The 27,410-nt window shown below is 40.7% G+C and overlaps 2 long non-coding RNA genes across 2 annotated transcripts; both read right to left on the bottom strand.

Moving 5' to 3' along the window:
- Window positions 1-1,207: 1,207 nt before the first annotated feature.
- On the bottom strand, window positions 1,208-1,832 carry LOC133418536 (uncharacterized). Its single transcript, XR_009770461.1, has 3 exons — window positions 1,706-1,832; window positions 1,500-1,562; window positions 1,208-1,389 (listed from the first exon to the last, which is right to left on the bottom strand). It is a non-coding gene; the product is annotated as an uncharacterized LOC133418536 (long non-coding RNA).
- Window positions 1,833-4,131: 2,299 nt separating this feature from the next.
- Window positions 4,132-4,818, bottom strand: LOC133418537 (uncharacterized). Its single transcript, XR_009770462.1, has 3 exons — window positions 4,703-4,818; window positions 4,526-4,612; window positions 4,132-4,321 (listed from the first exon to the last, which is right to left on the bottom strand). It is a non-coding gene; the product is annotated as an uncharacterized LOC133418537 (long non-coding RNA).
- Between the last annotated feature and the right edge of the window lie 22,592 nt (window positions 4,819-27,410).

Raw genomic sequence — 27,410 nt, 5'->3', positions numbered from 1 at the left:
ATCCGGGCAGCTGTACAGACACTGCAGAATTTGGTTGCTTTCCTCCTTCTCTGAGCTGGCAGGCTGAGGGGAGACCACTTTATATATGTTAAAGCAAGAGAAAACCTGTTTTTCATAATAGGTCTCCTTTATTTTGGCGTAGGTTCTACGTTGGAGGTTCATCCCGACTCGTTTCTCCAGATCACGTGTTTAGTTACCTCTTCATGGTTGGGGCAGCGGGAGTAATGGGGGCGGTGTGGGGTTCAACATCCTGCCCAAGGGCGCTTCAGCACGTGTGGGGTCTGGGGATCGATCCACGTCCCGGTTGGATGGCAGCCATCGACTCAAGGGAGCGCAGTGATGTCACGTACGACATGTCTGACCTAACGGGCCCTGCGTGAAGCAACCTACAAGTACAAGTATTGTACTGATGGGTAGTGTAGTTTCTGTCAGCCTGTTTCAATTTTAGATTTAGGGCCAATCCCAATTCTCCTTCACTCGCCCTTCTTTTCTCCACTCGCACTTCTTTTCTTCCCTAAGCCCTAAAAAAGAAGGGGGAGATTTTAGGGCACTTGAAATCTAGGGCACTTGGCCCAGGTGCCTGTCCCAATTCTCCCCCTACCCCTCGTTTCCATCCCTAGCCTGATCAGGAAGCTGAGAGCCAAAAGCTGTTTTAATTTCAGCTGTAGCGCTGTTAATATGGCACGTATATTCCATATAAAAAAATGTGCACAGAAATATTTACAAAAAAAAAAGTTTGCAGTGTATGTGCTGCTACTGCTGATGAGGTGTCCTGTCCACCATTTTCTCTAAAAGGTTTAGGAACCTGTCCATATGTTCTTCATATAGTTTTGTACTTGTGTGGTTTTACTCACTTGGAAATACTTTTAAATTGTCTAATAAAACTTGTTTCACAACAGTTTTCTCTTCTGGGGTTTCTCAAAGTAAGGTAATGTCTCAAATTATAAACTGTACAACAACATCAATAGTAAAATAAGGATAGTGAGAGAATCCGCAGTAAAAAAGGCTTTATTTGCTATATTCAAATAACATTTTTAAAAAGAAAAAAAGTAAACATTGCACGCAGAACAAAGAAAGGTGCTGTTCCATATAAAAAAATTTGCACAGAAATATGTACAAAAAAAAATTTGCAGTGTATGTGCTGCTACTGCTGATGAGGTGTCCTGTCCACCATTTTCTCTAAAAGCTGAACCTGTCCATGTGTTCTTCATTCTTTTGACATCTTCTGTCTTGTTTGGCGGCCTCAGCTTGAAGGAAGTCCTGCATAGAGAGTTTCTTTTTTTGGGGGGATCGGGGGGAAAGTGGACCTGATGCCTGAAGCTTCCAGCTTCCTCTTCCAGCTGCTGAGGCAGAGCTTGAGGCCGATGTGCTGGCGTCTTCCAAAGTGTTCTGAGATAAAAAAAAGATGGATACACATGTTGATTACACACATGACTGGACTATCATACACACCCACAACATCATACCAGGTTCATTATCACTGTATAAATAAAAATTACCTCTGTGCTTTCCTCTGAATTTGTCAGAGAGGACACCGGTGAGGATGGAGGGTCGATTATGTTCTGAAAAGAAAATAACAGTTAGATCTTCAGGTACTGTAGTGTCGTATCACTCACAATCAGGAGGAACCACCGGTCGTAGCACAAGCTAGCTATAGGAAGAAGGACTGGGGAATAAGATTGTGCTTTTTTACTGCTAAACTTACCATGAGTATTTGCGTGGGATCTTCATAAGACGCCAACAAACATGGAGGCTGGATTGAAGGTCTGGACCCCAAAACCTCATGCATCTCTTTGTAGAAAGGCCATGAGGCTGCTGTGGCCTCCCCACTGTCTTTCCCGGAGCGCGCACACACACACACACACACACACACACACACACACACACACACACACACACACACACACACACACACACACACACACACACACACACAATTTACAGAAGATTATTAATAAATACTTTACATGGATTTTTTTTGTTAAGCATCATCTCTTCAGCAGATAATACATTTACAGATACATTTCATTACATTACTTACCATCCATAACCATAACCATTGCTTACCTTATATATTTTTTTAAGATTTTCCAATTTTTTGCCAATTTGTGCTGTGGTCACCTTCCCCTCCAGTTCCAGCTCTTTGATGAGTTTCCTGTAACAGAAAACAGTGATGAATAGTAGTTATACCATGGTTAAGGACCCCATCACAGATATTCTGCAAGCAGATAGCTAGATCACTCACTCCCACAGTGGTTTAGCAGCATATTTCTTCTTATTGAAATTCTCCTCGTTGTTAGTCCTAAAGCTTATCAGGTGTCGGACCTGATCCGGAGTCCCTGGAATGAAATGTGATTACTGCAATGCACAAACGTCCTCGTAAAAAAGTAAAAAGTTTGAACTATGATAACAGGCAGCAAGCAACGTTATTATTACTTCGTAACCCCCCCCCCAAATAACGTTGCTGCCTTATAGTAATGTGAAATATACAACAAATTTGTAGAAAGTATGAGAGTTAACGAGTAGTTAACAGGACACGGCAGTGTTATCTACCCGACTCATCATGAACAGCCACATATTATCTTACGTTAACTCAGAATCAGAATCAGCTTTATTGGCCTGGTTCTAACATTGTCCAACAAGTAATTTGACTCCGGTAATTTCACTCTTTGGTATTAAAAATAAACAATAAACAATGTGGTATTTCTATGTACTGTTCAAACTGTTAAAACATACAAAAGCACTGTGATTTTTTTAATTCCATGGGACATTATACTTACATTTGTGGGTTCAATATCCTCCTGCTCTTTGCGGTTCGCCATTTGACTCAAAAAAATGAAAAAATGCTTGCTTGCTCAAAATCGAGACGAGTCTGTAAAGCATGTTTTCCTCGGTCGGCGAGCTTTAAATAGACACAGCCTACGGCGTCGCTTACGTAGCTTACGTAACCATATTCCGGCGCGATCTTAGCGAACAACGGACAAAAAAGGGATGATGTACATTCACTGAGTGAATATTATGAAAGTAAAATATCGGTTTGCGCCGAGAAATGTAATCAAAATGCATTTTTATGCAGAAACTAACTCAAAATATTGATTTTACTCCCAAAAAAAACAGAAATGTCCTCCATGGTTTTTTTTTGGATTCAGTCCGCAAATGACGACGAAAAGCATTCTGGGAAATCTTCATACCCCCTCGCTCGCCAAGTCAGCATCTGAAATCCCTCGATTTGAAGGGGCTATTCTCAGCCCCTAGCCCTCGTTATGCCCCCTCCCCCTAGGTGAAAAGAGGAATTGGGACACCACTACCTTCACGGGAACGCGCAAAAGTTAGGGTTAGGGAAGAAAAGGAGGGCGAGGGGGAGTATTGGGACGCACCCTTAGGGCCAATCCCAATTCTCCTTCACTCGCCCTTCTTTTCTCCACTCGCACTTCTTTTCTTCCCTAAGCCCTAAAAAAGAAGGGGGAGATTTTAGGGCACTTGAAATCTAGGGCACTTGGCCCAGGTGCCTGTCCCAATTCTCCCCCTACCCCTCGTTTCCATCCCTACCCTGATCAGGAAGCTGAGAGCCAAAAGCTGTTTTAATTTCAGCTGTAGCGCTGTTAATATGCCACTTATATTCCATATAAAAAAATGTGCACAGAAATATTTACAAAAAAAAAAGTTTGCAGTGTATGTGCTGCTACTGCTGATGAGGTGTCCTGTCCACCATTTTCTCTAAAAGGTTTAGGAACCTGTCCATATGTTCTTCATATAGTTTTGTACTTGTGTGGTTTTACTCACTTGGAAATACTTTTAAATTGTCTAATAAAACTTGTTTCACAACAGTTTTCTCTTCTGGGGTTTCTCAAAGTAAGGTAATGTCTCAAATTATAAACTGTACAACAACATCAATAGTAAAATAAGGATAGTGAGAGAATCCGCAGTAAAAAAGGCTTTATTTGCTATATTCAAATAACATTTTTAAAAAGAAAAAAGTAAACATTGCACGCAGAACAAAGAAAGGTGCTGTTCCATATAAAAAAATTTGCACAGAAATATGTACAAAAAAAAATTTGCAGTGTATGTGCTGCTACTGCTGATAAGGTGTCTGGTCCACCATTTTCTCTAAAAGGTTCAGGATCCTGTCCATGTGTTCTTCATTCTTTTGACATCTTCTGTCTTGTTTGGCGGCCTCAGCTTGAAGGAAGTCCTGCATAGAGAGTTTCTTTTTTTGGGGGGATCGGGGGGAAAGTGGACCTGATGCCTGAAGCTTCCAGCTTCCTCTTCCAGCTGGTGAGGCAGAGCTTGAGGCCGATGTGCTGGCGTCTTCCAAAGTGTTCTGAGATAAAAAAAAAGATGGATACACATGTTGATTACACACATGACTGGACTATCATACACACCCACAACACCATACCAGGTTCATTATCACTGTATTAATAAAAATGACCTCTGTGCTATTAATAAATACTTTACATGGATTTTTTTTTGTTAAGCATCATCTCTTCAGCAGATAATATAACTTACCATAACCATTGCTTACCTTATATTTTTTTTAAGATTTTCCCATTTTTTGCCAATTTGTGCTGTGGTCACCTTTCCCTCCAGTTCCAGCTCTTTGATGAGTTTCCTGTAACAGAAAACAGTGATGAATAGTAGTTATACCATGGTTAAGGACCCCATCACAGATATTCTGCAAGCAGATAGCTGGATCACTCACTCCCACAGTGGTTTAGCAGCATATTTCTTCTTATTGAAATTCTCCTCGTTGTTAGTCCTAAAGCTTATTAGGTGTCGGACCTGATCCGGAGTCCCTGGAATGAAATGTGATTACTGCAATGCACAAACGTCCTCGTAAAAAAGTAAAAAGTTTGAACTATGATAACAAGGCAGCAAGCGACGTTATTACTTCGTAACCCCCCCCCCAAATAACGTTGCTGCCTTATAGTAATGTGAAATATACAACAAATTTGTAGAAAATATGAGAGTTAACGAGTAGGACACGGCATGTTATCTACCCGACTCGTCATCAACAGCCACATATTATCTTACGTTAACTCAGAATCAGAATCAGCTTTATTGGCCAGGTTATAACATTGTCCAACAAGTAATTTGACTCCGGTAATTTCACTCTTTGGTATTAAAAATAAACAATAAACAATGTGGTATTTCTGTGTAGCCTACTGTTAAAACATACAAAAGCACTGTGATTTTTTTAATTCCATGGGACATTATACTTACATTTGTGGGTTCAATATCCTCCTGCTCTTTGCAGTTCGCCATTTGACTCAAAAAAATGAAAAAATGCTTGCTTGCTCAAAATCGAGACGAGTCTGTAAAGCATGTTTTCCTCGGTCGGCGAGCTTTAAATAGACACAGCCTACGGCGTAGCTTACGGAAACTACGGCGTAGCTTACGTAGCTTACGTAACCATATTCCGGCGCGATCTTAGCGAACAACGGACAAAAAAGGGATGATGTACATTCACTGAGTGAATATTATGAAAGTAAAATATCGGTTTGCGCCGAGAAATGTAATCAAAATGCATTTTTATGCAGAAACTAACTCAAAATATTGATTTTACTCCCAAAAAAACCAGAAATGTCCTCCATGTTTTTTTTTTTTGATTCAGTCCGCAAATGACGACGAAAAGCATTCTGGGAAATCTTCATACCCCCTCGCTCGCCAAGTCAGCATCTGAAATCCCTCGATTTGAAGGGGCTATTCTCAGCCCCTAGCCCTCGTTATGCCCCCTCCCCCTAGGTGAAAAGAGGAATTGGGACACCACTACCTTCACGGGAACGCGCAAAAGTTAGGGTTAGGGAAGAAAAGGAGGGCGAGGGGGAGTATTGGGACGCACCCTTAGTCTAGTCTTTGGGTCCAGCTGTCATTTTAGTTTTTATTAGTTTTACTCGCGTTCATTCTCCTTCTAATCGTGTCAAGTTTCAGTCGACTAAAAGTCTGAGCATTTTAGTCTTATTTTAGTCAAAGATTGTATTTAGCCAAACCCATTTTACAATTTATCTTATTTTTATATTATTGTTACCTTATAGACTCAAGAATACATTCATTCCAGATACAGAAGACTCTAATTTGAGTTTACAACATATTTATTTTTCTGCATTTCTCCCCATCTTTTTCTTTTTCGACGACACATTCGGTTTTCTTTTCCACGTCTATGTAGGAAAGTGTATCCAAAGATGGATCTTCTTCTTCTCCAGCCCCAGAGAAGATCCCTGTGTTTCTCTATGTAACTTTGTTTTTAATTGACGTGAACCTAGAGCTCTGCGTTAACGGCATCAGCCTCTAACTCTGCAGCTGCATCTTCTGGATCTGATTCCCCGCTGCAGCGACTGGGATTGAGGACTAACGTCACCCAGCAGAACTAAACCAGAGAAACTACTGAAAACATGGAGGTTAAGGATCTTTGGTTGAACATTTCGTCTCGTCTTGTTTTGGTCAACGAAAATGAAGACACATTTTAGCCGTTTTCATTTTGTATTCTACATTTTATTCTCGTTTTTATTCCTCTACGATATTACATTATAGATTTAATTATCGTTATCGTCACATGACCAGCATTTCCGTTGCGTCTCGTCTCGTTTTCCTCAGGTGATAAAGGTTCGTTGACGATGATATTTAGTCATAATTTTCGTTGACGAAAGCAACTTTACTGATGTGTACACAGCTGATTCAGTGAAGCTGCATCATCTCAGAAGTGGATTCATTTGCATTTATCCTTATTTTCTAACATTATGGGAACCAATTGGACGGCTATTATAACATGACTATGCTGATACGAGCCTGATACACTAGTACCTCACTGACGGATGCACAGGAATGAGAAATATAAATTAGGGAACACGGCGAGGAGAACAAACGCAGCAGCTCAGGCTGGAAATTTCAAGTAGTTTGACAATTTGGAAATATGTTTTGTTCTTTTTAATCTTTAGGCTGTCAAACTTGCTGTTCCAATTTTCACTCTGGGGCAAAGTTAATCTTCTGCTAACTTCAAATCTCTTTTTCCAGCACATCTTTACTCAGCTCATTACTCATCTCCTGTTCATCTCCAGTTCCCAGAAAATCCTTTTTTTTTTGTTACCTTTTACATCTTTGCCTCTTATTCTTCTGCTTGCTTTGTGGCAGCTCATGTGATCACAGTAAATCAAGTTGGGGGGGGGGGTGGGGGGTGTAAGGGTGTATAACCCCTAATAATGTGCATTGGAGTCCAAATGGTTATTACAGGTATTTCAGAAAAGGCTAAAAGCGGGGATCAATTAGAAGAGCTGTTGAGCAAAATTGCTCGCTATAATTTCCCTCTCAGTACCGCAGAAGTCTGAAAAAGCCATCAAGTTCATGCATTAGTTGGAATTGTCATGGTTAAACTGCAGAGGGAGTGGATGTTGAGCGCGTTTTGCTCTGAAAAGGGACCAAATAACGTCACCGCCATCCTATCTGACAGGTAAAGATAGTGAGGTGTCACCGTCGATCCCTCGGCCATCAAACTCTGAGCTGCTGATCTCTTGATCCTCATTAAAACTGCAGCTTTGAACACTATTATTTACTGAGTGAGTAAAACAATAATAATAGGAAAAGTATTGATTTGTAGCTCTTGAAAATATGTTTTATATGAATATAAATCCTGGCCTCATACTAGGGCTGGGCGATATGGACCAAAAGTCATATCTCGATATTTTCTAGCTGAATGGCGATACTCGATATATATCGATATTTTTTCCGTAACGTAATTGGGGTTTTCCCCAAAGCATTATAGCATAGCATCTCTGTTAGCTTCATCTTTTTCAGAGCCAAACCCTTAAAAAAACAGTCAGTTTTAATACAAAGCAACATGCCAAATGTCACACAGGTTCCTTTATTAACAGAGGTCTGCACAGTATCAAAATATATAAAACAAATGAAACTGCATATATAGAATAAAAATGCTCCTTGAATAAAATAAAACAAATAATATCCCTTTCCTGCATAACAATTAATTTAAAATACACTGTGCAATTAATAAAATGTAGACAGTAACAGGCAGACTTTTCCACTGAGGTTGACAGTTGTGCAAATAACAAAACATTTGTGCAAATCTCAAATAAAACATGTAAACAGATATTGCATCTCTTTGAGCAAATCTCAAATAACTACAACAAGCCAACTACCGTACATTTTACAGAGTTTGTGCCAGGAAAACTAACCTGTCAACATTGTCAGGTTTCAGCGATGCCCTGTGGCAAGTTACAATGTTCCCACTGCGAGAGCGGTCAGCGTTGATGTACAGTCAATTTGTTGCAAAATAAGCTATATCGATATAAACGATATTTTCTCGTGCCGTATCGCGTTTGGAAATATATCGATATATATTAAAATCTCGATATATCGCCCAGCCCTACCTCATACATTCCTTACATTTCTCTCATAAGTCTGAATAACAGTTCAGATACGCGGCGAGAGGGTTGGAAGTGAGTGAGGGAGTCGTTTTGGCTTCTAACCACCTCTCAGGGGGGGGTCTCTGTTATTTAACGAACATGACAGGGGAAGAAGTGAGGACGGAGAGCAGAAGTCTAAAAAGAGAGAGGTGACAGAAGAAAAGAACGCAGGACCGTTTGTACTTTGGGTGCAGCTCTAAGCTGCACAGGCAGGAAGCTTATAGCTCCAGTCAAGCTTGCTTCAAGACACAATGAAACTTTAATGAAGTTATACTGCTGCTGCATGGTAATGCACACCGTCTCGGGGCTCGCGCAGATAAGGATTGGCTGGAGTCTGCCTGGAGGTGCCTCCTTTGAAATGTCACTAAGCGAACATGGAGAAGCAGCAAAGAGGAGAGCCCTGGTCGTGTCTTCCCCTCCGTGGGTTTGAGCCGCGGAGGGGCCAAAGATGAGGCTGGGTGTCGTTTAGTATTTGTTCTCTACCTGGAGCCAAACGGAGAGCTCGTCGCTTGCTGGAAAGAATAAAGTGATGGAGGGAAATAAAGGGCGGTGTGCTGTTAACCTCTGTCCTCTGAGCAGGCAGCCGAACCTTTAAATGTGAGCGGAGAGAACAAACGCAGAGATGCCTGAAAAAACATCCGAAAATGTTATAATTTAAATCAATTTGGTGACTTTCTGAAGTCTTAGTGGAACATCTGTGACATCCTTTGCTCAAAAGGACAGTCTCTAAACTTCTAGTCGTAGTAATTGGTTTTCAGGCTGCCAGCCTCCTCCTTCCCGGGTGTTAATCCCTCTCAGTACCCGGGAAAGAAGTATTAAATGCAAAACCTGCATTGAACGGTCTGAGGTTGTTAAAAACTGCACAGCAGATGGAAATGCTGAGGCAACATAACAGCCAGTCAGTAGTTATCAGAAGAGCAAGCTCACATCATAATCCTTCCGTCGCTATGAGCCTGATAACCCCCGGCCTTCGCTCTCTGTCCGTTCATCTGACCTTTGTTTACATTATTTTGCGGCTAATGCCAAGAAAAAATGCTTATAATGGCACAATTTCATCGATGTTTACCCTGATGCATGCTGGTGCTGCACGTCAATCAATTACAAATGCAGATTTGCATCTTCCTACTGTCCAAAGTGAAATTTCCGAGTTAGTTTATCAAATAAAAACCGAAGTAAAAGAGGAAAAAAAGGTAAAGGCTTATATTATTAAACACATTTTCAGACCCACATGTTGCAAGAAGGCTTTTGACCAAATGTAGATTCTTTAGAGACTAAATGTATTTTTATTACGTGTGGAAACACAAATAGAAGTTATATTGGAAAAAAGAATATTGATTAAAAGTATTATTATCATTATGTTAATATTATTACTATTTAAATTTACTATTTAAATTATTACTATTTAAGTAGGAGAACTGGATAAAATTTTTAGATTTCCCAGATGTTAAGTTGGCAGCATTATAATTCCAACATGCTATAATTAATTAAATGATTAACATCTGTTGAAAAGAAGTGCGTATATAAAGTAAATATGTGTCCAGAATCTTAGTCCACGTCGTTCAGTGATTAATCACACTATTGTTTACTACAATTGGGGTTCGTCAAAGAAGGCGGCTTATTACAATTTTTCCTCTCGTAAAACTTCACCCATCACATATTGACTTGGCGTAGGTTTAACGTAGATTTTTATGCCCTTCCTGAAACCGACTTCATCTCAACTTGGGGCCGATACCGTCAGAGGACAGATGGAGCCAATATGAGGTTCAATGTCCCGCTCAAGTACCAATCAATCAATCAAACTTTATTTATAAAGCACTTTTCATACATATATGTAGCACAAAGTGCTTATAAAAATTGTACAATTTTAAAAAGTGAAAACAGGACCCAAAGCCCTCCACCCCTCACACAAACCTCACTCCCCCACATACACACAACATCATGATAATTAAAATGTAGAGTTAAAAAAAAAAAGGAGCCGTCTGCATCGGGAAGGGGACGCCAACGCTGCCATCCCCCCCGTCTACAGGAGTCGCCTCCACACCCGGAGGGGCGAAGAGGTCCAGCAGCAAGCCGGACCCCCCCCTGCACCAGGGCTCGGTGGACCCCATGAAGGTCCAGCCAGAGCCAGCTGACTCCCCAATGCAGAAGCCCCACTGAGGAAACGCTGGAAATTAAGAACTGGAACAAAACTGGAACAAAATACCATAAAATGATAAGAACATGATATAGAATGAAATGTGAAATAATAATAATAACAATCATTAGAATAAAATTAAATAAATAAAATATTAATAATAATCACAATAAAATAATAATAATAATAATAAAAATTAAATACATTTAAAAAAAGGTTTAGATAAAACTGAAATAGGAGATAAAATGATATGAATTAAAAGCAAGACTAAAAAAGTGGGTCTTTAGCCTTTTTTAAAAATATATCTACATTTTCTGCGGCCCTCATGTCCACCAGCAGGCTATTCCTCAGTCGTGGGGCGTAGAAGCGGAAGCCTCACCATTGGTTTTTGTAAAAAGGGGATCTATTATGAAAAACGCGTTTTCTCTTGCTTTAACATGTATAAAGTGGTGTCCCCTCAGCCTGCCAACTCAGAGAAGGAGGAAAGCAACCAAATTCTGCAGTGTCTGTACAGCCGCCCGGATGAGCCGTCCAGTGTGATGTGACTTCTACGAGGCGTTCAGATTCTGCTCCCTTTCGTTACGTAACCAAAATGCAATTTACATTTGGCCTGGTTGGCCTCCGATGCGTGAAACCACGCCCACAACTAACTAATGGAGCTTCTGCCATTTTTTGGTAGCGGTGTATTGCGTCATTCAGGCAGCCAATCAGCACAGAGCCTCATTATCATAGCCCCGCCCACTCAGAATCCCGCATAGATAATGAGTTTAGAGAATGGGATGATAAAGACATGGTTTAGAGGCTGAATTTCTCATTTATTTAGCAAAAACAATCAAAAGCTTGTTTTTAAGACATTCAAGGCCTGTTTAAAATAGGTATTAGAGGCCATAATAGGTCCCCTTTAACTTGGAATTGATAAAAGGCCGGTACCAGAGTACCTCCAGGTCCGCGAGGGTTGGTATGGTAAAAGTAGTTCTGCAATATAAGAGGGCCCAAGACCATAAAGACACTCAAAAACAACTAGAAGGACCTTAAAATCAATCCTGAAACACACGGGCAGCCAATGCAGCGATCTTAAAAATCACCAGGTCTGTAGACTGTGGAAAACAGTGGACGAAGTATCAGTTCACGTGGCCCACCTCTTTTTCTTCGTACGGCGTGCAGCCTCGTCGCTCAGGGACCTGACGGGAACACGCCCACCACATGTCAATCACATTTATTTGCGGCTACCAGCTTCTTCAGCAGATCCTTGCACACATTTACAGCAGAATATACAGTTTCTGGGGATCAATCCAGCGGGTCTCCAGCTGCAGAGCAAGCAGCTTCAGTCTAGTCCACTTCCTTAGTCAGGTCCTACTAAAGCGGGGGTCAGCGCAGCAAGTAGCGCCGCCCTACTGGCTCCCTGGAGCTTTTTCAAAAATGTTTGAAAATGGAAATCGATGGGGGGCGGAAGTATATTTTTTGTTTTCATATGGTTTCTGTAGGAAGACAAACATGACACAAACATTCTTAATGTTTTTTTTATATTTTTCGAGAAAAAAGTTGAAATGTCGAGAAAAAAGTTGAAATTTTGAGATTAATGTTGAAATACAATTTCAAGAAAAAAGTCGAAATGTCAATAAAAAAGTCGAAATGTTGAGGAAAAAAAGGCAAAATTTCGTGAATAAAGTTGGAATGTTGAGAAAAAAGGCAAAATTTCGACTTTATTCTTCAAATTGTATTTCAACATTAATCTCGACATTTCGACTTTTTTGTGCAAAATAGTGCAAAATAAAAAAAAATCTTCCCCTCTCAAATATTTTTTCTCCTGCATGGCCCTAATACTCTTCCGTAGAGGATTCAACGTTTCTTGGAGCGAATAATTTGCATGCATCGCCTGAATGTTTGCTCTGTAGCGAGAAGTTGTCCAATAACAAAAAGAGTCATGTGAAAGACATTAGCATGCTACATTTGCAGCCGAGGACCCAGTTATTACTAATATAGATACATGCAGCATGTGTTGCCTTCATTCTAAGGCTTATACAAGACTTTTAATTTTTTGCAGCTCCAGACATATTTGTTTTTTGTGTTTTTGGTCCAATATGGCTCTTTCAACATTTTGGGTTGCCGACCCCTGTACTAAAGGAACGTGGCCATTCGTAGTCAAGGACACTGTTGAGTAAGATTGTTGGCATTTGACCTTTATACGTCTTTAACACGTCTTTGTGCATGTTCATAACAGGAGTGAATACTCCTGAAAGTCTTTGACAGCCTTTGTAGTCGATCCATTATCTCACCAAATCTGCGGTATTTTTGTCTTGTAGTCAGAGGTCATGCCTTTAACCGTTTGTTAGGATTGACTTACCATTGATTTTTCCGTCTTCTGCTCTTTCTGTCTCTCTCTTCTTCGCTCTCCTCTGTCGTTCCCTTCGGCTTCACATGAAACCGTCAGCTCTCAGCCCTACGAAGACCCGGTCGGGGTGTTTGGTCTTCCGCTACGATGAGTATCTCAGCGATTTCAATTTCTGTTTTGTCTTTTTTTCTTTTCTTTCCCTTTTTAAGGTCAAGCTTATTTTTATAGCACATTAAAAAAAAACAACAATTTTGGTCAAACTGTTTTACAGGCGATAATCAAGCGTTGTAACTAATGCCCATAAAAACCTACCAGAACGTGAAAACCGTGTCATCTCAAACATTTCTAGGGTTCATGAACAAAAAATAAGGATTTCAAACTTAAGAAACCCAACCCTGGAAACTTTTCCTCGTTGTATTTTGTTCTCTCACAGCTTTCTGCAACATTTCCACAACAAACCGGTTTGTTTGGAAGGTCACTTTGTGGACTCGAGTCTCCAGATGTTGTTCTGCATCAGCGGCTGCTGAACTGGAGTCTCCACATTATGGACTTGTTCTGGTTTTATTCTCCTCACTGCTGCTGTAATGGCCATAAAGCAATCTCCTGGCTTGAATAATATAACTGAGATGAGAGAAATTAGTTAATTTAGTTTAAAAATGTAACATTTAATCAGGAACTGGGAGAGAAATCTTCGAAGAAAGAGATGCGATACATAATGTATAAGAACTGCATGATGGATCAAACCCTGAAAGCTTCTTCTTGTACTTTTGTTCTTGTCGTAATTGTTGAACATTTTGAGAACTTTGGGTTTTCGCTAAGAGATTAGCGATTAGTCTAGACGAGCAGGGTGCTGTTGGATCACAAAACTTGTATTTCTATCTAAAGCATCACCAGAGATGTCACGTTAGTTTGTTTCATTACATCCACGAATGACAAGAGTGTTCAACAGCAAAAAACTTCTAAAAGTTTAAGATAAGTTATCTTTTTAAACACTTGGGTTTATAATTAATGAAATGGGAGCCATTTGGATAAATGCATTTAACAAAAACACCTAAAACCAGTCCCAAAAACATGTATTTATGTGTTTGGAATAGAAAATCTTGACAAACTATTGACTAGTATACGAATTGACCTTTTATAAAGAGCGGTTTAATCATACTTCCACTGATCTCAGATTCTTCATGATGTGCAAGGATCCCTGTTGAGACCATCGACCTTTAATTTAAGTCGCATCTACGCAGTTACACAAATCCAGGCACTGGAGGTTGACTGCTGAATAAATCAATCAGACTTTATTTATGAAGCACTTTCCAACAGCTCAAAGGAGGCAAAAGTGCTTCACATTTAAAACAAGAAAAGTCACAGCAAACGTATGAGTTGAAAGGTAAATAATTAACAATAATAAGAAAAAAATGCAGTTATGAAATGAATCTGAGAGTAAAAAGTGCTAAAAGCCAGACCAAACAAGCGAGTCTTCAGGTCGGGTTATTCATGTTTTTATTGCTCAGTACTGTCTACTGTCTAAAAATGTTAAAATCATCAATAAGCCAAAGTTAAAAGACGAGCAGCTACATTTTGCACCAGTTGCAGACGACGGACTGAGTGATACCGGTGAAAAGTCCACTGCAACAGTCCGTAAGCTGATAAAAGCATGCATGTGAAGTTCAGCTCGCAGATAACCAGCACAGGAACCATAGAGAACACATGTTTCACGTAAAGCAGCCCCAGTCTCAGACTACGGGACTTTCAGAGTTGGCAGATTCCAGGGCTGTTCAGATTACATGACTTCAAGTTGTTTCCCAGTTCACATTGCAGTATTGACTGCTGTTTGGAGGAGTTCATGCCCGACAAGATCTGGTAGTGACTCAGTCAGCAGACCCAAACCACCAGCTGACTTGTTGTTAAAGCATCGGAGAGCTCTGGACCGAAATCATGTAGACTGACAGCGTTCTGAAAACTCATGCTGCCAAAGTTCCAGTTAAAGTTGCTTTTGTCAACGAAAATTATGACTAAATATTGTCGTCAACGAACCTTTATCACCTGAAGAAAACAAGACGAGATGCAACGAAAATACTGGTCATGTGACGATAATGATAATTAAATCTATAATGCAATATCGTAGAGGAATAAAAACCAGACTAAAATGTAGATTGCAAAGTAAAATAAAACTGCTAAAATGTGTCTTCACTTGCGTTAACCAAAACGAGACGAAATGTTCTACCAAAGATCCTTAATGTCTGTTTTCAGTAGTTTCTCTGGTTTAGTTCTGCTGGTGACGTTAGTCCTCAATCCCAGTCGCTGCAGCGGGGAATCAGATCCAGAAGATGCAGCTGCAGAGTTAGAGACTGATGCCGTTAACGCAGAGCTCTAGGTTCACGTACATTAAAAACAAAGTTACATAGAGAAACGCAGGGATCTTCTCTGGGGCTGGAGAAGAAGAAGAGAAGATCTTTGGATACACTATGATACCTACATAGACGTGGAAAAGAAAACCCAATGTGTCGTTGAAAAAGAAAAAAATGGGGAGGAATGCAGAAAAATAAATATGTTGTAAACTCAAATTAGAGTCTTCTGTATCTGGAATTAATGTATTCTTGAGTCTATAAGGTAACAATAATATAATAATAAGATAACCTTGTTTGAATTGTAAAATGGGTTTGGCTAAATACAATCTTTTGACTAAAACTAGACTAAAATGGTCCTGACTAAAATAAGACTAAAATACTCAGACTTTTAGTCGACTGAAACTTGACACGACTAAAAGGAGAATGAACGTGACTAAAACTAATAAAAACTAAAATGATAGCTTGACCTAAAGACTAGACTAAAACTAGAATTGAAACAGGCTGACAAAAACAACACTAGCTCCAGTCCAAGCAACTGATGTAAAAGTGGCATAGTGTAATTATTCGCAATATGGTGCTCACTTAAACAGTTTGAAATCTGCAGATTAGCTTTTATCTTCTCTCCGATTTACCGGTCTGAGGCCGCTGTGGCCGTCGTCGCAGGTTAAACGCTAACCCCACTCTGAAACATCTGTATGAGCAATGTGGGATATTTCAACAGATCTAACGTTTCAGTTCAGACCAATCACATTACATTTAATTTTAAAGCCAAAGTTATTCAGCTAATCTGGTAAACTGATGGCTTGTTTTCAGTCTCTGATAGATGTTTTTACTCAAACAATACTGACTTTTTGGGAGATTCCAGCTTTCACTTTATAGCAACGCTATTTTTAGGGGCCAAGTCTGCAAACACAAGATCCAAGTTAGACTAAACTGCCAAAACTCTCCTTAACTTCTGATTAGATTGCCGCAGTAGCAGACACACACACCTCCCTCGCAGATATTCAAAGATGCACTTCCCTCCATGGACCGAAGCACATTGAAGTGCCAAGAATATTTTATGAATTTGAAAAGCAGCTTCTTCTCAAGTGCATTTAATCCTCGTGAAATCTCACTCATTGAGTAAAACATCCAAGGCCCACACACACACACACACACACACACACACACAAGCACACAGAAACACACTCACTCTTCCAGACACGTATCCAGTATAAATCTATGGATTTCATTGCAGAGCCAGAAAGGCCCCAAAGCAAATTATGAGTCAGAAAGTGTTCGCAGTGCAAGTGAAGTTTTATGACAGTCGGTGGGTAAACTTCCTTCTAGCCTTCTGTTTTCCTCTCAAAGCATAAAATCCCTCTGGTACATATTCACAGCTCCTGGCAGCAGGTGCGCTTACCCCCTCCAGTGTTTCATCAGATCTTACAGTGAGTTGTTGGGTGCTGTGTGTAGTTTTAGCATCTTTCTGTCGTTACAGTGTAGACTTGTAGTCAAGACCTCTTAAACCGAGACCAAGACCAGAGAGTATCAAGACCAAGACCAGTTCAGCTCAAGACCGAGACCAAACCTGGTTATTTCCTGATCCTGCGTGATTGTAGAACATCAGCTCCATCCTGGTTCAGCTAGTTTCCATATGAGGTTGTATTCAACTGCAGCACAATAACACAGAAGTGGATGATGATGTTGAACTCACTAGAAATGTTTTCATTAGGGTTGTCATCAGGATTTTTTAGCTCCCGATCACTTGAGTTTGAGTATCTGCCGATCCCGATTTTTCCCGATCCGATCACCTTTTTTTGGCTCCCGATACATTTCCGATTCTTTTTCCCGATCAGATACATTTTGGCAATGAATTAAAAAAAAAAAAGAGTACTAAAACTAAATTATCCCAAGTTTCTTTCATTGTCCTTTAGAGAACAACATGGACATATATTTCTACAAAGCTTATCAGCACTGGTGCCACAAAATGTAAAAACATGAAATTGTAAACTAAAACAAAAAGTGCAGAATAGTGCAAAAAAAAACGCTGCCCGCCGACCGGAAGTGACGTTAAATGCAACAATATATAAAACGATTTAATATAGCCTATATTAAAAGCATTAATAACTAGGTATGTCCCGATACTTTTTTGGCCGATACCGATGTTTTGAAAATGCCGTGATCGGGTCCGATTCATCGGGACACTAGTTTTCATCAATTAGCTGAGATCAGATTTGTGTGGCGACTGCACTACCGCTATTTCTACACTATTGGAGGATTGACTCCAGTGCTTTTATGGATTGACACGACTACTAACTAGTCCCAAAGTCCTCTAGCAGAATAACCAGCTCCAACACCCCCCTCCACCTCAGTAAATGTTACTGATTTAAATTGGACTTAATTTGGAAATGAAACCTGAATTTTAAATATTAAAGATACAGTTATCAACTTGAAATTACATTATTTACCATTATAGTAATCAGATTACACTGAAGAACTGATCACCAGATCCTGTCACCTTGGTGTGAGACCTGGCGAGGCTGAGAGACCTGAGACAAGACCAAGACCACACAAAAGTGGTGTTGAGACCAAGACCGGTCTGGAGAACTACAAGTCTATAAGAGAAGATGCAGCAGGAGGCTGACAGAATTTAATTTGGTTAGACACCTCCTCGTCCACCACATCTGACGGACCTGAAATCAGTCTGAAGTGATTTCTGCTGTCACACAAACAGTGAGAGAATTAGAGGTAGTTTTTCTAGGAGCAAGTTAATCCTGATGAAATGTGACCGCTGAACTGATCCAAGCCACCGTGCGGAAAGTGTCGTCCCGGTCAGGAAGGAATTTGCGTGGAAAATGATTCAATCTATCATTCAGACCCTCCGGCAAGGCAGCGTGTGACATTACAGTCAGTGATTAATGCAAATATACTTAATCACAAACTTAATTAACAGTCAGGAAGACCAGACCCATTTACAGACTTCATACGTTTTCAATTTATTTTCAGGTTCACCTCCAACCCAATGAGTTCGTAATTACCCAAAATTATGCTGGAAACCGTGGCTCCAGTATCTTCAGACGGGTATATAAACATCTCACTGAGAAGGATTACGTTATTTAATCTGAGGATTAGCTTTCAACAAGCAGTTTGGATGTAAGAGGCTGAGGCTGATGTGTTTTTTTTATTGGCCGAGGAGGTATTTTTCATTATCTTGCCATTTGACACTCAATAATGTTCCTCAAAAATGCTCTTGTATGTGAAACATAATCAGCTGAGCCGTGGAGGACACTGCTACAGCATCAAAGCAGATTTTATTAAATGTAAAACAACTAAAACACATAAACCTCTAGAGGTTTGAGCTTCACTTCTATATTTGCTGGTGAAATGAAGTCACAATCCAACGATTCTTTGTACGGTGACGGTGCAGCTCTGCTGTTCTGCTGTGTTATTGAGTTATTGAGCACTGCAAATGTATTTGCAAGCGTTTTTTACCCTCGTAGAGTTGCATGTGTCCTGAACCTTCTGCAAAAGTCTTGCTGCCAGAGTGAGGTCCAGCCATTTTGGTGCCAGAGGTGAGATGATGATTTTGTGTCCCCCGACCACAGCCGATATTGTAAAAGGTACAAATGTGTTCAAACGGAAACTGTGATCTCTGTTCTCGCTGCAGAGGTTTAGAAATGTTTACAGGATTAACCGAGTTATTGGCATTGTAGAAATAGACTTTTATCAGTGATAGGTCGTGGTCAGAGACCGTCTGCTGCTGGTTGTTGACGCTGACATTTGCAGCTGGAATGAGGAAATGAGGCAATAACCCCTGGTTTCCACGGTAATCATATGTGATAGTCTGTGGTACTTTCTCACCTGGGTCTCTTTGTTCTGGTTCGATCACTTGAAGAGCGTCTAAACTGGTGACATTTTCCCCTCCACTTGGTTTCTTTACGTGCAAACACAACTCCAAGCATACCAACATTTGTTACCCTAGACCAGGGGTCGGCAACCCGCGGCTCTAGAGCCACATGCAGCTCTTTAGCGCCGCCCTAGTGGCTCCTGGAGCTTTTTCAAAAATGTTTGACCTTTTTTTTCCTTTTTTCTTCTTTTTTTTTCCTCTTTTGTTCCTTTTTTCTTCTTTTTTAATCTTTTTCTTTTTTCTTTTTTTTTCTTTCTTTTTTTCTTTTTTTTCATCTTTTTTCTTCCTTTTTCCTTTTTTAATCTCGACATTTCGACTTTTTTCTCCAAATTTTGACTTTTTTCTCGACATTTCAACTTTTTTCTCTCGACATTTCGACTTTTTTCTCGACATTTCGACTTTTTTCTCTCGACATTTCGACTTTTTTCTGGAAGTGCATAATGAAAAAAAAAATCTTCCCCCAGTTATAACTAATACAGATACATGCAGCAGGTGTTGCCTTCATTCTAAGGCTCATACAAGACTTTTAATTTTTTGCGGCTCCAGACAAATTTGTTTTTTGTGTTTTTGGTCCAATATGGCTCTTTCAACATTTTGGTTGCCGACCCCTGCCCTAGAACAGTGGTTCCCAAACTGTGGTACGCGTAACTCCAGGGGTGCGCAACAGGACATAGGGGGTACGTGAAAAAATACATAAAAACATTGTTTGTAAAGAGTCTGATTACATGTTTAAACTGGCGTATAAATAGACATGCTGGAGTAGCTGTACCAAGAACTCAGACGCTTCCATAAGTAGACGACCGTCTAAGGGTCAGTGAATTAACTGCACTGCCAAAATAAACACACCGTCTCCAGCCGCCAGCCTAACTGCCTAAAATGGACAAATGGCTAGAGAGGAAAGAGGATAAATTGCGTTCCGGAGGGACATCAAGTGCTACCACCAGTCAGCCTGCAGTCACAAGGTGTTTTTAGATCGGATCCCGCTCTTATCGCTGGGTGATGAACGTGTGTTTAACGTGCGTTGGTAATGTAAATGCAGGTGTGTGATATTTGTCACCTCAGGCTGAAGAAGCGTTATCCGTGAAACATACTGTAACGTAACCTGTGTGGGCGTGTAGAATGACCTATACGCAGGTGTAATTTTCAAAACGAGGATGGATGAACATCGAGCCGGGTTTTGCTTCTTGAAAAGCCCGGGCTTGTCATCTGTGTGTCCAGTTGTTGAAACAACGAACCATCATCCTTTGTGGTTCTGAACATACGCCGGTTAATGGCATCTCGGATCCGAGGCTGATCAGATCGTGGATCTCCTCGTCTCCCCAGTTACTCATCTTGCAAATATAGATCCTACCTGTGACTGTTGTTACTCTCATCAGCCGTTTCCTTACTTTATAAAATAATAATAATAAACAAATACATGAAAACTTCCCTGGTGGGTTCTACTCGGGTTAAGTGATCAACAAACCCATCAACGATGAGAACTACATTGCTTTGGGGTTCACTTGAATTAATACTGGTGGATTTATTCGGCCACAGTGTGTTTTATGTGCAAGTACTCACTGAAACCTTAACTGTTGTGGAGACATTTGGAAATGAAACAGGACATTTGAAAAATAAGCCACCAGAGTTTTTTTAAAGTAGAATTGAGAAGAGTTTCCACCAGTAAGACCTGCATACGGGAGACAGATACCGTTAATAGGAGCAGGCCGCAGGCATCTCACACGGTGAGTAATCGAGTGGCTAAAACTGGCAAGCCACCCTCTGTTGTGGAGGACTTAATTGTCCTGCTGCCATGGATGTGGGGGCGATGCTGAGGGGGGGGCTATGAAAACTATACAGACCATTTCTCCATCAGACAACAGTTTCTCTGCACATCAGTGACATGGCAGAGGACGTTTTCAACCAGCTAGATCGTATACGAGCCAGTGATTTTACGCGCTGCAGCTGGATGAGACAGATGTGGCCGGCCTGGCACGTGTCCTGGTGTACATTCACGAAGGGACAATTAAGGGGGAAAATGCTTTTCTGTAAATCTCTGGAAACAAAGGCAACTAAAGAGGACATTTTTGTGACACCAAACGGACTTATGTGGACTCGATGTGTTGGTATCGGCACTGATGCTGCAAAGGTCACGACCGGGAGACACGGCGGGGTAGCAACGGTCGCTCCTGATGCAACTTGGGTTCAAAGTATTAACACGTTTCTTTGGACTCAAAGATGAACTTGAGCATCTTAGAATATTTAATGAAGAGTTTCTTACATGCGGGGGTTATCTGGCCGATATTTTTTCTCGCATGAGCGAATATAATCTTGCGGTACAAGTGGTTTCCGCAACCACACTGCAAAAACTCAAAATATTAACAAGAATATTTGTTTTATTTCTAGTTAAAATGTCTCATTTTTAGTCAAAAAAATCTCATTACACTTAAAACAAGACTCATCACTGGAAAAAAAAAATTCACCTGTTTCAAGTAGATTTTCACATAAAATAAGTAGAAAAATCTGCCAGTGGAACAAGATTTTTTTGCTTGTAATGTGAAGATAAATCTTGTCCCACTGGCAGATTTTTCTATTTATTTCAAGTGAAAATTTACTCGAAACAGGTGAAATTTGTCAAATAAGTTATTTTTCTGGTAATGACTCTTGTTTTAAGTGTAATGAGATTTTTTGGCCAAGAATGAGACATTTTAACTAGAAATAAGACAAATATTCCTGGTAAGATTTTGAGTTTTTGCAGTGCATATTCAACGTGTGAGATAAAGTTGAAGCCGTGATTAAAAAGTTGAACCTCTGGTTGAACTGTATGGAGAAAAACACCGAGGTCTTTCCCATGCTGCATGACTTCTTGAGCATGAAACATGAGATAACCGTGCACCTCTCAGGTATTTCCCCGAATCTGACAGCTCAGACAGTTGGATACGTCATTCGTTTATAGCTGTGCCTGCTTCCTTATCAACATCCGAGCAGGAGAGCTTTGCTGAGATCACGACAGATGGTTCCCTGGAAATTGAATTCAGTCAGAAGCCGCCGCCAGATTTCTGGATCAGACTGCGCAGCGATCGGCCCGTGCTGGCCCAACGCGCTGTCAGGACTTTCACCTGAGTGAAAATCAAAAGATCTTCAGCCCGAACAAGTATTAAAACATAATTGAGAGCGAGACTTTGTGTGGAGGATGATTTCAGACTCTGACTTTCTGAGATTCAGCCCAATATTGCAGACTTATGCGCGTCCCGTCGGGCACACCCTCTCGTTAAAGATGTGATGAGTTAGTGCTTCAGTTTCAAGAGATTTATAACTATAGATTTATATGTTCTAGAAATGTAGAAATGTTTGCTAAAGATCCCTTTTTCAAAATTGAACTGGAATTCTCACTGAAAATACTGGTAGAAATTGATCTATTTGATGAAAAATAAAATGCCGTAAAACTTCAAATAATGGCCGAGTCCCAATTACTGTACCTGCCGGGTGTAGCATAATATTTTATAAAAAACGCCGATCCCAAATAAAGGCCGGGTCAAACATTATTTTTCTGGTGGCCAAAAATATTGCTGACCTAAACACAAACAAATAACCTGAAACGAATTGAAAAGTGTGTGACTATTTAATTAATTTTAGAGGGACATCACAGATGACGCGTTATGAAGTTGAGCGGCTCGTGTATCAAAGAGAGAGGGGGGAAAAAGGAGGGGAAAAGAGGTGAGCTCGTAGCCTCTAGCTCTTTGCTCACCTCTTTTCCCCTCCTGTTTTTTCCTCTCTCTTTTCCCGTAGCTTGGATACTTCACGATCATGCCAGACATCAGTGTAAGTCGGGGAAGATTATACGAGTGATGGAAAAAGAGTCTTATAGCTGACAACGAGAAGCCGTCCGCAGCTAACACTGGCTGGTAGATCGAAGACGCACAATAAGATTTGGGTGAAATGGAGACACAATTAATAAACGCAGGTGCCAAATAAACGCCTGTTGATTTGAGCGATTTAAGCAAATAAACCCCCGGGCCTGTATTTGGTGTTTACGGTAATATGGAAATAATTGAAGTGATTTCCGATGTATTATATGCTGTGTGTGTGGGGATGGTGAAGCTGTCCTAGAACATCTTAACTGTGTCTTGTGAAATCAAATGCTTGTTTTCTGACAGGCCGTCTATACATACATAGATTGGCTGTTATCCTTGTAATTCTTTTATCAATTCTGTGAAGATGAAGGTCGGCTGTAGTTGCAGAGAAATGTGATGCAGTGGAGCCGCTGAAGGGGAGATTTTTGGTTCTGTTTTGGTTCAGTTTGCATTTGCAACTATGGACTCGACGTCGCCCATTGGTTTGACGTGAGGCCACTTGTTTCTTGAGTATCATGGTCCCTTTGTTTTGGTTTGTGTACGAGTTTTATCAGTGTGTTCGACAAACGGCACTGAGAAGGAAAACAAAAACTTGAGTTTGTTTTAAGTGTCAATTGTAAAAGCACCCTGAACCTCTTCTAATCATCCATTATGCACACTTGTTTCTTCCCGTTCAGGGTCGTGCAGGTCAACTGGAGTCTTTAACAGCTCTGTTTGGGTGAAAGACAGATGTGCACGCTTCCATTACACGCCAGACTCAAACAAACCCACGCCTTGACACCCTCTCCTGTAGGCAATGACAAATCACCAATCAGTCTAACATTAGGGATGTTCTGATCACATATCTTTGATTTTGAGTATTAACCGAGTCCCAGTCTGATACTTTGGGACGCACAGGAAAGAAATAGAAAGGGAAGCAGCTCTGTCTTTTTCATTATGCAAAATTCACAAATTTGGTTCAAGGTGGTTACATATAAGAAGAGAGATCACAAGAGATCAAATGTGAGGATTTTAAACAATAACACGTTTGATGGATTAAATCCATAACAGAGGCCTTTGTGATGTTGAGTTGAGTTTTGAGGACACGTCTAGGAAAATTCTTGTAGTAAATGCTAAACCACCCTGGCTCTTTGATCACTTTGCACGCCCAATGTTTTTGTTCGCTTCACTTTTGCACCGGCATCACAACACCTTTTATGTTGTCTGTTTATAATACCAGCCCACTGCACTGAGACAGTCTGGATAGTGACAGCAGGTGCTCCACTTTTACTTCAGCTCACCGCTACTCGAGCTGGAACGTTACACCTACTCCCCACCTCGAAGATCGACTCAAAACTCAAAACATTTGTGTGTGCGTAGCTCTTGATTTGTGCGTATTATCTGATTTGTTCGTAACTTGCTCGGAAGTTATGGACAAAACGATAATTATGGATTCAAAAAGCCTCCTTCACACACAACTCAAAGATGGAGTCCCCAGAAATGCAGCTCAGGTTGCGGTGCAGGGTCTCTAGCTACGACTGTTTGACTCATAATTCACCTAATAACTTGAGAGAGCGCTTGAAAAAGAATAAATAACTTGACGTAACTGAGAATTACAGCATTTCTCTTTAATCTTCTTTGGTTCACATAGACAGCGTTTACATGCAGTCAATAACCCTTTTAAAACCCGAATATTGGCAATAACCCGAATTTGCACGGCCATGTAAACACCAATAACCCCTTTGAATAACCCGAATTTGCTCATATTCGGGTTTTTAAAAAACAGAATATGACCCCTGGGTCACTCCTTTTAAAACCTGAATAGTCGGTCATGTAAACGCCGAACGGAATATCCCGATCAAACGGAACAGGAATTTGTTTTAAGCGCATGCTCTGTTCACAATGAATCCTGGTCTTTTGAGTCCAGGAAGTTCTTATAAACACGGAGAAACGCAAGACCACGCCACACTTTTGGAGTGAGAAGGAGACTAATCACTTCATAAATTTAATAAAGGATATGAACATTTTGGCATTTATAGACGGTAGAAAGTACCGGGATAGCGAGATTTAAAACAAGGTGAGCAAAAAGTTGCGTGAAGCAACATTTGTTTTGAATTTGGATACAGGAAGAAGAAGTGGAAATGACGTTAATTGCGTCATCACATTCTCCGCACGTCCCTGGTTTGATCGGGATATCCTGAATGATTAATTACCATGTATACAGGGATAACCCTGTTTACTCACGCATGTAAACGGAATATTCCAAATGTTTCAGTAACCGGAATATTAGCAATAACCCGAATTTTGACTGCATGTAAACGTAGTCATAGATAGGTAGGTAGGTACTTTATTAATCCTTGAAGGAAATTCAAAGTATTCAGCACCTACATAGATGCCCAAAAAAGAAGGTTAGGATCAATGACAAACAGAAAAACTTGGTTAGTAACATATAATAACATAACAGTGCAGCGCATTAATGAAATTGTCAATTTCATTGTCAATTTTCACTGACAATAACATAACAGTGCAGCTCATCAATTAAATTGTCAATTTCATTAATGCGCTGTGCAATTTGGAGACAGTTCTGATGTGGATCTGAGTGTGGGTTGATCAGTTGTACAGTCTTATGGCCGGGGGGAGCAGGTCAGAGAGAGCAGGTCAGAGAGAGCAGCTGCTGCTGAACATGCTGCTCTGGGTGTCTCGTGTTGTCCAGGATGGACAGAGTCTCCTCCCTCCTCCTCCATAAATACCATAATAGCTGGTTTTTATTTAAGAATATCTACTCATTATCTAATTCTAATCCTCCCGATGTACAAGTTGAGATATTGCAGCAACAATATCCCATAAGCATATCGTTGCTGATGTAAGTATTCAATGCAATTCAATTCAAAATACTTTATTTATCCTTGACAGGAAGTTAAGTGTTGCAGTAATCATGACTGAAGTACCGTCAGAGATTCATTGAGGTTTATTGTTGTGGGCAGGAAGGACCTCCCTCAGGCAGCATGCCATCCAAACCGGGGCGAAGAATAATTCAGAAACCAAACGACATAAAACATAAAAGCACTAGTGATGATTGAGGAGCTGCTGCAGCGAGCTGCCACGGTGAGCTGTAACACAGACGATAGCTAAATATACAGTGCTGGATGTAGCTTACTGTTGCTAAACCAAGTGAAATCCACAGAAGTGACGGGCAGTGAATCTTTCACATCTAGTTTGTTTTTTTTAACTTCCCTCACTTTGGGATGGAGGATGTTCTGCTTGTGGATATTGAAGCTGCACCTGCCATTTCCTCCGGGTTTAGTCATCTTTTTTTAAATTTTCAATCCAATTTAAAATAGAAAGCACAGTGTGATCAGGTTAGAGTAGTATATCTGCACTTGTCAGGGCTGAGTTGGAGCTGGGAGTCTGCGAAGAAGACAACGAGGGCGATTTAATACACTACTTTGGATTGATGCTGTATCTTATTTGTGTCTCTTTCTCTTTATTGTCCTACGGTTTGTTGCCTTCACTCTCGTAAAAGTGTAGGAACATTTGCCCACACCGTCTTACCCGTGACTGACTGTTTACACGTGCTGAGGATACAAGACAACACTGGTCAACTTCTGCGATGCTATGATTTAAGGGTGGTTAAAAATGAAGCGGTACTCCAGTACCGAGCCATCTGGGTCCCAGGACCAAAACTTCCTGGTACTCGCCCTCGACGGGTATCGTGTTATTGTCAGTAGAGACGCATACATTTAGTAGAGCCCATAATGCGCAATATCAATGAACAGGTCTATTTTCATACATAAGGGTTTTAGGGTGCATGATAAAACATATGTAAAGCCAAACAAAACAGTCTGGTAAGTCGAACTTTATTCACCTCGTTCACAATTACTTAAAGGAGCCGTCTGTAAGAAATGTCCAAAACTGGTACTGCAGTCACTTTCAAAATATTGTTGAGCGGCGTGTACCCTCCCCCTCCTCCCCCCGACCAGAGGTTGCCAGGTAGGCTGCAGAATGCAGCAGGAACGTAGGCTGCCATGGCTGCGATAATTAGAGCCGAGCTGGCAACCCGGATGCCGAAACAATACTGACTTGATGATTGGGAGATAGGTGGAGGGTGGAGCTTCAGAAACAATACTGACTTTGTGATTGGGAGATAGGTGGAGGGTGGAGCTTCAGAAACAATACTGACTTGGTGATTGGGAGATAGGTGGAGGGTGGAGCTTCAGAAACAATACTGACTTGGTGATTGGGAGATAGGTGGAGGGTGGAGCTTCAGAAACAATACTGACTTGGTGATTGGGAGATAGGTGGAGGGTGGAGCTTCAGAAACAATACTGACTTGGTGATTGGGAGATAGGTGGAGGGTGGAGCTTCAGAAACAATACTGACTTGGTGATTGGGAGATAGGTGGAGGGTGGAGCTTCAGAAACGATACTGACTTGGTGATTGGGAGATAGGTGGAGGGTGGAGCTTCAGGCCAAAACAAAAAATGA

The sequence above is a fragment of the Cololabis saira genome, chromosome 18 (genome assembly GCF_033807715.1).
Source record: "Cololabis saira isolate AMF1-May2022 chromosome 18, fColSai1.1, whole genome shotgun sequence".
Lineage (NCBI taxonomy): Eukaryota > Metazoa > Chordata > Actinopteri > Beloniformes > Belonidae > Cololabis > Cololabis saira.
The sequence above is the reverse complement of the archived record's forward strand: the minus strand, read 5'-3'. Positions and strand labels throughout refer to the sequence as shown.